The following is a 14,348-nucleotide window of genomic DNA, read 5'->3' on the forward strand; positions in this document are numbered from 1 at the left end:
TTTTATTTCTCATTTGTGCTACCAAATGCTTTGTTTTTTGCATTCATCATTTTTGACCAACTTTTAATGTTGCCGTTTTTAATTTATCAATATATTTATATTAACATATCCTACCACAATGCACGTTAAGTTTATTCCGAGAACTTAAAATTCACTGTCTTCATTAAACCAACACATCCCGGTAGCTTGACAGTAGAAAATAAACACTTTGCCATTTCCAAATGAACCAGAATGTTATAATTTTTAAACATTAAAATAAATGTAGCAAACATTTTATTAAGTTATAACCTTTGATTATCATGGTTAGTCATGGAGTTTTCTCTTGTTGTAGCTGTTTGAGGTTACAGTGAAATTATTTTCCAATGCTTTTTGGTATATTTTTTGTTTAACCTTTTGTTATTTTGGTAACTGAACGGAACAACAATAATAAAGTCTCAATCTTTCATGTCGTCTTCATGATGAAAATTTGTGCATGGTTTGCAACCACTAAAAAAAATAATAACTGAGCCACAGTTTTGTTTTTAGTAACTATCTGTGATTGCAGAAAAAGTATTCTATGAAAAAATGCCACGGTACATTAAAGCTTAATTCAGAATGTTGGTCAAGGGAGGGCCGAATTAAATTTTCAAATACCATTTTAGTACATTTAGAATGGAAATATTTAGTAAATTTTCTTTTTTGGTTCAAAAACTTCCTATTATTCTATAGCACTGCAGTATAATAAAACTTTCTTAAGTCTGGAAAACTATGATTAGGAATTAGGAGAAAATATGCAATTATTCAGGGTTCATGGGGGAGGCTATGCTGCTATCCCCCTCCCCGGGCTTTTGTATCCGCCGGTGCGGTACATGGGTTACTTGTGAGGTCAGCAACTGTCATAGGTCTGATCTTTATTGTGTTCACTAAAAACGTAAAAAGGAATTTATATTTTTAACATAAAGTTAATCCTATTTTATTGCCATAAATGGATAATGAGAAAAGTTGTGGAGAGTCACGTTCTCGGAGATTAAAATGTGATAGACTAAATACATCTAAAAAAAAATGGTTGTCTGTAAAGTCGGATTACGGATGATAGTTTAACGTGACGTCATAACAAAACATTGATGAAATTATTGATCCAGAAGAAAAGGAAATATCATATTCGGCCTGAGACTGAGCCGTAATAGGTTTTTGCAACCAAACCATTTAGGCATAAAAATATTATATTCTTTGAGGAAGAAATTTTTCTATCTTTTGTATGATAAAATCTACCACTGAATACTTTTATGAATAAAATAGAATAATTTTTATTGAATTATCACTATTTTGTATGGATACAAAGGAGTGAAATGAAATCTATAATTTAATTGATAAATTTACTTTTATTTGCATTCATTAATTCAAATATATTTATTACTTTTGTAGTGTTGTGCACGCCGTATTTATTTTTACAAGTACAAAAATGAAAATATTACAGCGGCCAGGGTTCGATCCGTCATCCTTACAATTGGTAGTCAACGATGCTAATCGCACGGTCACGAGACCATATTGGAAACAATTGTTTCAGATGTTATAGATATATATTTATAAAATTTTTTGTTTTGTGTTGTGGAAGTTTTAAAAACGTATGTAGTCCGCCATGTTTATTTCTTATAGTGGTAGGCGGGAAATTAATAACCGTACCGGTTGTGCTGAAAATCGGTGGACGATCGTTAAATTACATAATATTAATAATTCATACGACGAAAATATGATTGAAAAGTCAAATCGATGGTTGTTCCAATCGAGTGGAAGAGAGATGCCACGCATGCGTACGATGAGCATAACAGGACACATCCGTAGTCGGACATCCGTAGTGGGACAATGTGCGTTACGGGACTTTTTTTCGTGCGTGTAGCCGGCGTTCATTGATTTATTAGACGTCATGTCAAAAAAAGTGGAATCTAGTACTACTACTTTAACAGCAATAAGCAAATGGCAGCATGCAAATATGATACTTCTGAAAACTCCCTTTAGGTACCTACCTACTAAATTACCCGAAAAATAACTCATTCTTAAAAAAAAAATGCAATATAAATGCACATGTATTTTAGTTTATGTACAGAACATAACCTCTCTTTTTTAAATTTGTATTTTCAGCTTATTTTCATTGGTTGGTTGACGACCCGTTAGTTGCTTATTGAAACACGAATTTACTAATGGAGGCTGGAAAATTTCATTTTTAAATACATATTATATAAAATAAGATTATTTAATAATATGTAACTATGAAATATATATTTTTAAAAAAATATGGAACTTGATGTGTCCCGGCAATAGCGCCCAGTGCTGAAGAGGCTTGCAGTGGGGTGAAAACCCTCCTGGGGTGTAATGTCCTCAATTATCACTCGAACAGTCCCTGTAGACTGGCATTCTGCCAGGCAGAGCAGGGCTGCGGCTTTCCCTCTTGCTGGTTGACAAGGAGGAGGAGGAGGGATGGAAAGGCCACCCAGGGGGGAGGGTCCTATATCGTAATCCTCGAGTGGCCATTCCAGGGAAAGAGAGATGCTAGAGAATAACCCCAAAGGTTGCTCCAGCAAAAGATTCTAGAGGGTAATCACGAAGGCTACTCCAGAGGGAGAAATGAAAGTAGAAAGTAATACAAATTCCTGCTTTTTTCCCCTAGATTTTCATGGGACAAGAATCTCTGAATGGTCCAGTACAAGCCAAGCTTATATACAAGTCGGTTACATTATCACTACAGTCAATATTTACAGACTTTGCCTTTGCAGCATGTTCTATAAGATGTTACTGACTGTCCTCATAATATGCTCATTTTTGACCCTCGGGATGCTCCCAACACGAGCGGAAGCCCGCTCCTTCCCTGAGTAATGACACAATGAATCCCACTTATTTACATTCTGCAGCAAGCGCCATCTATTGGCGCCGGGTGCATCACCATCTTACAGGATACTAGCTTGGGCATAGAGATTAGGTAAAAAAATACCCTGCGGTGTCAGGGCAGCCATGTTTGTTTCAGGGATGAGCATGTAGCACTCGCACAATGGGGCCGAGGCAAATGCAGGACACGACAATTCGCCATCTCCCTCTGTGGCCTCGGCCTGGATCGTCACACCTGCCAGAGGTCAGTCACCTGGGCTTCAGTCCCAGGGCTGACCTCCCTACACTGGCCACTGCACTATGCTGAGGTTAGCCGGTAACGGGCTGGTCTTACCAGCCGTTCCCGTGGTTGTAGGGTCCTGGTGGTACGGCCCTGCCCTGGTGGAGAGGGGCTCGTAGGTTCCTGGTGGTTCGGGGTTTTTTGACAGATCTGTTTTCTGTCTTCATGGCTGCAGGTGAATCCAGTTCTGGGGAATCCATATTCCTTGCTCTGGAAAGGACTCTCTGTTCTGGTTGCATCTTTCCTTTATGAAGGCGCCGCTCAGCGGCTGTCTCCATAACTGCATTGTCGATTTCCCCTTTGGGGTTTCTCCTTTCTGGCACCACTGAAAACCACTGCCTGAGTTATTTTGGCTCAGCTTGGTTGTGGGGGAGGAGTTTCTTGGGGTCGCTGGTCCCCTTGCGCCAACACAAACATAGGGTGGTCTCTTTGTTGTTCCGTGCAGATTCCAGGGTTAGTGTTAACACCACTTTGATTAGGGGCGTTCGGGTCACACATTCCTGTGGTGCCCCAGTTAAGAGTTCGGCGGGACGTTCGTCCGAAATGTATAGTTTTATCTTCGAAGTCCAATGTCGCCTGCTGCTGCGTGAGCCAATCTTGGCCCATAACGAGTTCTTCTCGAAGGTCCTTTGCGACTAGACATGGGATCTCCATCTCCACATCGGCTATGCAGCATTGCACCACAGCATTGCCCAGTAAGGTCATGGTGGATCCCTGGGTGGCAAGCTGGGCCATTTGGGGTTGTGACTTCATAGGGGTCCCTGTTATTTGCACAACACTCGCGCGCACAAAATTAGTGCTGGCGGCCATGTCGACAAGGGCCTGAATGGGCTGTGAGTCCAGTTGCACCTTGAATCTTGGCAGTTCTTGTTGTGGGTGGTGCTGTATGCACATAATGCTCGGGGTCGGTTTACTTTCAAGCCGAGCTTGGAAGTTGAGGTCTTCTGCCTTGCGTGTAGGGGTAGGGCTCGTTGGCACCACTTTTTCCCTCCAGGGGCCTACTGTGTTGAGGCTGTTCCTTTCAGACTGTTTGCATTGGAGCACTGGGCAGTCTTTATGAAAGCGTTGTTCAGGACAGTACCAACACTTCGGCAATCTTTTGTTGGGATTAGCATATTCTTGTACCGGGGTTGGTGGTGACCACGGTTTTCTTGTTACAGTGCCCCTAGTTTCGAGACAGTCTAGCTGCACGGCAGTGGCTCAAACCATAAGTTCGGATAAATTCTGGGGAGGTGGATGCCTCAGAAATTGGTTGTAGGTTGGGCCGCACCAACTCCAACAAGGGAGGGAGAAATTCATTTGGGTCTCTCCCTGGGTTTAGCCTCTCATAAAGTTTCCTTTTCTGTAGTAAGTACTACAGCTGGCCATTTAAACTGGCACTACAACTAGCTATATCACACAGGTAATGTAGCTAGCCATAACACAGGCATTGCAGCTAGCCATATCACATCTACACAGCAACTGGCAATATAAAAACGGAACTGCTGCTAGCCATATAACAAAGGTAATGCAGCTTGCCATATCACCCAAGCATTGCAACTATCCAGGCACTGCAACTAGCCATAACACACAGGCACTGCAGCTAGCTATATGACACAGGCACTGACTCTAGCCATATAAAATAGGTATGCAGCTGGCAATATAACACAGGAACTGAAGCTAGCTATATAACACAGGAACTGAAGCTAGCTATATAACACAGGCACTGCAAATGGCCTTATAAATACGGCACTGCAGATAGCCATATCTCTCAGGCATTGCAGGTATCCAGGCATTGCAGCTGGTCATATAACACAAGAAGTGCAGCTAGTCATATCACACAGGCATTGCAGCTAGCTATATCACACAGGCATTGCAGATAGCTATATAAAACAGGCATTGCAAGTAGCCACATCATACAGGCATTGCAGCAGGCATTATCACACAGGCATTGCAGCTGGCCACATCACACAGGAATTTCAGCTAGCTATATCACACAGGCACTGTAGCTAGCCATATCGCTTTGGTACTGCAGATGGCCATATAACACAGGCACTGCAGCTAGCTATAAAACACTGGTATTGCTGCTAACCACTTCACACAGGCATTGCAGCTATCCAGGCACAGCAGCTGGCCATATAACACAGTCATTGCAGCTAGCTTTATCACACAAGCACTGAAGCTAGCCATAAAAAATAGGTACTGCAGCTGGCCATATAACACAGGCACTGCAGCTGGCCATAGCACACAGGCACTGCAGTTAGCTATATCACACAGGCACTGCAGCTGGCCATATCACACAGGCATTCCAGCTATCCAGGCACTGCAGAGGGCCATATCACAAGGCACTGCAGCTAGCTATATAGCAAAGTTATTGCAGCTAGCTATATAACACAGGCACTGAAGCTGGCCATATTACACAGGCATAGCAGCTGTTATATCACACAGGTATTGCAGTTAGCCATAACACAGGCATTGATGCTGGAAATATCACACAGGCACTGAAGATAGCATTATCACATAGGCACTGCAGCTGGCCATATATCACTGGCATTACAGCTGGCTATATCACAAAGGTATTGCAGCTAGCCATATAACACAGTCATTACAGCTAGCCATATAACAAATTTAATGCAGCTAGCGATATCACACAATTACTGACATGGCCATATAAAGACAACACTGCAGCTAGCCATATCACACAGGCATTGCAGCAAGCCATATCAAATAGGCACTGCAACTACCTATATCCAACAGGCAGTGAAGCTAACTATATAACACAGACATTACAGAAATCCATGCACTGCAGCTCGCCATATCACACAGGCACTACTGCAGCTAGCTATGTAACACAGTTAATGCAGCTAGACATATAACACAGGGATTACAGCTTGCTATATCACACAGGTATTGCAGCTAGCCATTTCAAATAGGCATTGCAGCTAGCCATATCACATAGGTACTGCAACTGGCAATATAACACTGGCACTGCAGCTAGTTATATAACACAAGATCTGCAGCTAGCTATATAACACTGGCATGGCAGCTAGCCACATCAAACCGGCATTGCAGCTGGCCACATCACACAGGCACTTTAGCTAGCCATATCGCTTAGATACTGCAGCTGGGATATAACACAGGCACTGCCACTAGCTATATAACACAGGTATTTTAGCAAGCCAAATCTCATAGGCACTGCAGTTAGCTATATCACACAGGCACTGCAGCTAGCTATATAACACAGGTATTGCAGCAAGCCAAATCACATAGGCACTGCAGGTAGCTATATCACACAATCACTGAAGCTGGCCATATCATACAGGTATCAGTGGCGGATTCATAAGGGGGGCGCAGGGAGCGCGCCCCCCCCACCCCCCCTTGACCGGGGCAGCCCAGCACCAAGCATGGTTCTTGGCAAGGGGAGGACGCGCACCCGGCCGCCGATGTTGCACAATACACATTCATACACTTACCTTTAACGACTTCATGTCTTGGAAACAGTTTCAATAAAGTTTTATTAAGCTTTGCATGTGACTAGAATCTTTAGTTTTTCTGTAGTGATTTTGACATTTGTATACTGCACAATTGGCCATTTTAACTACATATAGCACACAATTATGCACCAACAACAGCAAATATTCGGGCGAGACGTAAATGAAACCAATAGAGCTTGGAAAAAGATCTCTGGCTGCATCCAAGCAACCAAGGTGACGTAACAAGGGAGTGTGTGGAAGAGGTAGACCTGCGCCCCCCCCCCCCCCCCCCTGAGATTTTGCTGTATCCGCCACTGACAGGTATTGTAGCTATCCAGGAACTTATGTTGGCTATATCACACAGGCATTGAAGCTACCTATATTACACAGGCACTGAAGTTAGCAATATCACTTAGAAACTGCAGCTGGGATATAACATAGGCACTGCAGCTAGCTATATAACACAGGAACTGCAGCTAGCTATATAACACAGCTATTGCAGCTAGCCATATCACACAGGCATTGTAGCTAACTATATAACACAGTTTTGCAGCAAGCCATATCACATAGGCATTGCAGCTAGCCTTTATCACACCGGCACTAAACTGGCCATATCGCACAGGCATTGCAGCTATCCAGGCATTGCAACTAGCCAGATCTCATGGATACTGCAGCTGGCCATATAACATAGGTACTGCAGCTAGCTATATAACACAGGTATGGCCATATAAGACAGGCACTGTAGCTAGCCTTATAACAGAAGTATTGCATATAGCCATATAACACAGGCATTGCAGCTAGCTATAAAACACCGGCCTTGCCTCTGGCTATATCACACAAGCATTGCTACTAGCCACATCATACAGGCATTGCAGCTATCCAGGCACTGCAGCTAGCCATATTACACATGCATTTCAGTTATCTATATCACGGGCACTGAAGCTAGCCATATCGATAGGTACTGTAGTTGGCCATATAACACAGGCACTGAATCTAACTAAATGACACAGGCAATGAAACTGGCCTTATAAAAACGGCAATGCAGCTAACCATCTCTCACAGGCATTGCACGTATCCAGGCACTGAATCTCTCCATTTAACACAAGAAGTGCAGCAAGCCATATCACACAGGCACTGAAGCCAGCTATATCGATTAGGTTGACGTCCCTCGACTTTAGGCCCCTGATTTCCCGTTTACGTAATTGTCCTGTTATGCCCGTACTGCTCTCGTAGGTGAGGTGTGGGTCCAGGCCAACGTGGCCGGGACCGGGAAATGCGGGACCTGGAGGGAGAGTGAGGTGGAGAGGAATGTTGGTAGGCTGTCGCAAGGAGAACACGACATTGACGATTTCACGAGCCTCTTTTATTAACGTCTTAAAGCCTGCCGCAGCCTGGCGGAACCGTCGCGGAACAAGCGCCCTACCCGCGGCGACCCGGACTACCTGAAGACCGTACTGTCCGTGAATACGTTTCAACACGAATTGGAAAGTTCCCAACGTAAAACTGACCCCGTTAGAGATGACACGGTGATGAAGCGCTGTACGTATGCGGCCCGTTACGTAATGTTCCTTAAGGCGGCGAAGGTTCAGAAACCTGTAATAACACGTTCGCGTTCCAGAACTCTCAGCTGGACACGTCTCCCGAAAAACTCGTAAATTAAGCACGTTGATGGTTCGCGGAGGCAGCTCAGCTGCCGCGGCAATCTGTGAACTGAACGAATGACTAGCCACGAGCTCAATGTACGCGCCTCGCGAGCAGCGCGGAGCGGCGTACACGTCTGTCTCCGCTCGAGACCTGAACACGACTGCCCTTCCCCGCCCGCCAGCGGGCCGGAGCCCGCGGGCTGCGGGGGAGGGGAGGAGAAATCGGCCGGCGTGGGAGAGGCCCCACCCCGCGGCGCGCCAGGCTGTGGTTACATATTAACACGGCGAAACCCTTCAGAAAAGTTACAAAATTATTTATACAACTTAAACGAGACATTAATCAAACAGCGAATTTACACAAGAATTAATAAATAAATTAAGTTATTTACATACTTTTAAGACCCGTGATCGTTTGAAAATATATACACACAGAATTACAATTACACAGAGAAAACCTCACTGGCATGCTAGGGCGCACGCGGGTGCGTCCCTGGCCGTCGCACTTCACCGATGTAGCACTGGGTAAACACACTACCTCAGGCCCCCGTCGGTGGCCAGGTACGGCCTCTGAACCTGGGAGGGCACGACGACTGTTGTCATATGCCCCCGCCTCCCCGAGGCCGTCCTGGCCCCCGACGCCGACCTAGACCGGCAACTGCGTCCGTGTCCGGCTACGTGTCTGGTCGTCAGAGTCCGTTACGTCATTTTGTATGGGTCGGGCGAACTGGGGCAGGAGCTGCATCACGCTGCAGCGTATTCCCCCGGCCGCCGTCTGTCGAATGTCTCGGGGCTTGTACTGACCCCCCCACTCGTAATCCTGGAGGTAGTGAGGGGCCGTTGTCTCACGCGTGGACTGGCGCAACGCCGACCCCCTCCCCGCATGAGCGGTCGTCATCGGCTCCCCGGAAGGCAAGTCCAGGGCCACCTGCTGGGCCCTGTCGACGTCGCCCTCCCCACTGAGGAGCCGGACCGTTACCCCATCCGTCACGTCCGTCATCGTCACCCGCCGTTCCCAGGGGTGGACACTTCTCCGTCCACGCCTCTGGACAGGCTCCGGCAACGTCACAATTGGTTCGCTCACGTCGACCAAGTCGCCCTGTGCAGTGCTGTCATGCGTCACGTCCTTGATGATTGGTCTGTCATTACCGTTGGCGTTAGTGTAGTCGTCATCGGGCGGAAGTACCCGGTCCACAAAGCGCTCCAGCTCTGCCATGCTCGCGCCACGCGGGCCCCTGCCGCCCCTCCTGACGTGCGTCTTTGCCCCGCCCCCTACTGTAATTCGAGAATCTCCGTCTCCCCCTTGATGTCCCCACGTAGGAGGCTGAGTCGGTATCGTCAAGCGGGCCCGTTCGTGCATCGTGCCCTGTGTGCCATCATCTCCGTCCACGCCCCCGCTTCCTACCCGCCGTGACTTGGGGTGGGCGTGTCCTCGTTGACGTCCCTGGTCCAGCTCTGGTGACGTCACCATGGGGTCACCGAGGTCGACCAGCATACCCACAGCGACGTTGTCATATGCCCTGTCTCTGACCCCTGGCCCACTGCCGTCGTGGGCGCCCACGTGTGTCTCGTTCCGTGTGTCATCGTCCTTGCCAACGTCCCAGCTTGTCACCCGCCGTGATCCGGGGTGGGCGTGTTCCCGCCGACGTCTCTGATCCGGCTCCGGTGGCGTCACCACGGGGTCACCGAGGTCGACCAGTATTCCTACGGCGACGTTGTCATTGGTCCTGTCCTGGACCACCGGTCCACTACCGTCGTGGCTGTCCCCGTGCGTCCCGTCCCGTGTGTCGTCGTCCCCGTCAACGTCCCTGCTTACCACCCGCTGAGATCTGGGGTGGGCGTATCCCCGTCGACGTACCAGGTCCGGCTCCGGTGGCGCCACCACAGGGTCGCCGAGGTCGGCCAGTACACATTCGGTGACGTCATCCTCGGCTTCGTCAACGACCACTGGTCCGCTGTCGTCGTGGTCGTACTCGTCGTGTGGGTCGCCTATTAGTCGAATGTCGTCTCTGTGTCTCACAGGCATTGCAGCACTCAGGCACTGATGGTGGCCATTAAACACAGGCACTGCAGCTAGCCATATAACACAGGATCTGCAGCTATCTATATAACACTGGCATTGCAGCTAGCCACAACACACAGGCTTTACAGCTGGGTATATCATACAGGCATTGTGGCTGGCTACATCACACAGGCACTTGAACTAGCTATAACACAAAAGCACTGAAGCTAGCCATATCACTTAGGTACTGCAGCTGGGATATAACACAGACACTGCAGCTAGCTATATAACACATGTATTGAAGCAAGACAAATCACATAGACAATGCAGCTAGCTAAATCACACAGGCACTGAAGCTGGCCATATATAAAGTCATTGCAGCTATCCAGGCACTTCAGCTGGCCATATCACACAGGCATTTAAGCTATCCAGGGACTTATGTTGGCCATATAACAACAGGCATTGAAGCTAGCTATATCACACAGGCACTAAAGTTAGCCATATCACTTAGATACTGCAGCTGGGATAACACACAGGCACTGCAGCTAGCTATATAAAACAGGTATTGTAGCAAGCCAAATCACATAGGCACTCCAGCTAGCTATATCACACAGGCACTAAAATTAGCCATATCACTTAGATACTGCAGCTGGGATAACACAAAGGAACTGCGGCTAGCTATATAATACAGGAGCTGCAGCTAGCTATATTACAAATGTATTGCAGCTAGCCATATAACACAGGCATTGTAGCTAGCTATATAACACAGGTATGGCAATATAACACAGACACTACAGCTAGCTATTTAACATCGGGATTGCAGATGCCTATATTACACAGGCATTGCAGCTAGCCAATTCAAAAATGCATTGAAGCTATCCAGGCACTGCAGCTATCCATATTACACAGGCATTGCAGATAGATATATCACCCAGGCACTGAAGCTAGCCATTTCACATAGGTACTGCAGCTGGCCATATAACACAGGCATCTATCTATATCACATAGGCATTGCAGCTAACCACTTCAGACTGACATTGCAGCTAACCATGACACAGACATTGCAGCTATCCAGGCACTGCAACTGGCCATATCACACAGGCACTGCAGCTAGCTATATAACAAAGTTATTGCTGCTAGCTATATTTCACATTCACTGAAGCTGGCCAGATAACACAGGCACTGCAGCTAGCTAAATCACACAGGCACAGAAGCTAGCATATCACATAGGCATTGCAGCTGGCCATAGCACACAGGCACTGCAGTTAGCTATATTACACAGGCACTGAAGCTGGCCATATCACACAGGCATTGCAGCTAGTCATATCACACAAGCATTGCAACTAGCAATATCACACAGGCATTGCAGCTATCCAGGCACTGCAGCTTTCCTTATAACACAGGCATTGCAGCTAGCTGTATCACACAGGCACTGAACCTAGCCATATAACATTGGCTCTGCAGCTAGATATATAACTCAGGTTTTGCAGCTAGCCAAATAACAAACACATTCTAGTGACGTCGTCCGACCGAAGGCCACCCTAAAGCCCGACCTGCAACCGCCAGTATTCAACCCCGCTAACGGAACGCGCCCCTAGCCATGGCCCACCCGAGTCAGGCGAGCCACCAGCAACCAAGGTAGAACCCAGCCCCACCCAAATAAACAGACCGTCATTTCAACCAACCACGTTATAAAAACAAACACTGATTATTAAACATTATTACGTATTAATTTAAAGTCGGTTGACGAAAGTGCGACATAGGAGTGCCCGGGCACTCACGTGTGTGATACGTCGATAAGTGTGTGTGTGTTCCCCTGGCGGCCTTCTGCCTGAATTAGTCAATTAGACCATATGACATAATTATTCATCCCTCGTGTTACGTTATTACCCCCACCAGAGCAATCCGGCAAGAGACGAACAGTCGCTGGTGTGACGTAAAATTTAAATGAAATAATTCCTAAACATAATAACTTCAATTTGTAGAAGGGACGAATGACCTTGATTCAGCTTTAATAATTAACGTAAGAATTTAACGCCCTTAAATTCTATTATTAACATATCATATCAGAAACTAACGTAATGAGGTCAACCCTGGCGCGAGGGCCACCGAGCCTCGGCCGGACGCCATGACATGACGCCAGTACAGCGCGACTCGTGGACCAGGGCGGACGCACGTCCCACGGAGAGACATCATCCTTTGTCCACACCGAGTTCACTTCTGGTAAATATAGTCATTTCTTAAAACCTCTTTTTTAATAATCTCTCCGTGCGTACCCGGTCCAATTTTCGGTCCAGGACCTAATCCGGCCGCATAAATCTAAAACCTCCCTGCACCACACCTGGTCTGCGGGGTAGGTTCAGCATCCGGCACGGGCCATCTCCCGAGGAACAGAACATTACTTAAAATCAGTCGCTCCGGCACCGACACCACCCCGTAAGGGAACTTTGAGCGAATTTAGCCGCGGTCCGCGCTCCACGACCGTGGACGCGAGCACTGCCTCGATACGTAGATTTACGGGATTGGCCGCCTCCAATCACCCTCACCCCTCGTTGAGTAACCAGGCTCAGAAACGCCTAGTGCCACGCTAATACGGAATATTTAGTGACTTTGTAACGCACCCTCGTGCAACATTTCTTTTGTAAACTTGTGCCACGTTTTTATTGAGTAACTTTCAAACTCATTGTTGTGTAATTGTGTAGTTTTTTGTATTTTGTGACATCACCTGTTGTACGACGTGGCGTGTAACCAACGGCGTTACACCCAGGCCACAGTCGCCTGAATAAATGACACACGTCATTTATTGCCTCATTTCAGCGTATGATTATTTCACCCTACGATTTCCAACCACTGCCGAGTAGGGAATTCCTTAAACCCACGCAACATCGCCGACGGTCCTAGTGGGCCACGCAGGGCAATCGACCCCACGACCCACCTACCGACTAGCACTAGAGCTAGTCTGGCGCCCATCCGGACACATTCCATTCACAGCAGCCACTCCCGCTAGGAACCGCACCGGGACTCGAGCCCGAGACCCCTGACGACGGCATTTGGCGCCCGCTGCGTGGGGCGAAGATAGAAAAATCAAGATTTTCTCCACACAAAATTACAAGAACTCTCACGAAAACACGAAAAATTTGAGCTATTATTAGGTCATAATTTTTTTTCTGGCCACGCCAAGCCACAGCACGGACACGGGACGGCCATTTTGCACAGGCAAAAGTAATTAGGGTCAGACAGGCCGGCACGACGAAGCAAGCGGACAAAGGGGCTTCAACCCCCCCCCCCCCCCCCCCCCCCCGCTCGGCACTCCAGCGCCATCCGCGACGCAGAAGCCTACGTCACAGCCCGACCCCCCTCTCCACAGCGGCCATCATCGGCCTCCGCTTTGTGCGAGTATCCGGGCGCCCTCGCCCATTGCCTCGCACGCTCATCCGTACCCCCTCCCCAACGCGGACAGTTTTCGACCTCCGCTTTGTGCGGCTGTCCGGGCGCTCTCGGCCGTCGCTGCGCACAACGATCTGCGCATCATCTCCGCCGCAGCCATTCTCGGCCTCCGTTTTGTGCGGCTGTCCGGGCACCTGCCCAGCCGGCGAGCGCGACCCCGCGCGCAGACCTGCCCCGCGCACACAGAGCCACGAGCGAGAAGCACAGACCAACACCGCTAAACACGCACGATAACAGGAACAACAAGTGCGCAGAGATGTATGCGGACAAATGCATCGGGTGTTACCACCCCTGCCCGAGTTGGGACTTGTACGGCAGGACCGCCACGGGGTACGAGTGCGGCTATTGCCAAGAGTACCGACTATATGGAGTGACGATGTGTGGAAACCGGTCTTGTCCCGGAGGAAGTAGCGGGGGCTACCACTGCGACGAATGTGACCGCCTGTGGCATTGTAGCTGCACCAACGAGAGTGAAGGGACTTTGAGGCACGAGTCCTTCACATTCACGTGTGCGCGATGTACCGCAGAACGAGCCACCCAGGTGCAGTATTCGGCAGCGACGCTAACGATTCCTTCCCTACGATACGCCGTGACGATCCACGACATCCAGACACCGCTCACGCCGACGCATGATGTACCACGAATGCACGTCCCGACGACATCCGCAC

This window comes from Bacillus rossius (genome assembly GCF_032445375.1).
Source record: "Bacillus rossius redtenbacheri isolate Brsri chromosome 4 unlocalized genomic scaffold, Brsri_v3 Brsri_v3_scf4_2, whole genome shotgun sequence".
NCBI classification, from domain to species: domain Eukaryota; kingdom Metazoa; phylum Arthropoda; class Insecta; order Phasmatodea; family Bacillidae; genus Bacillus; species Bacillus rossius.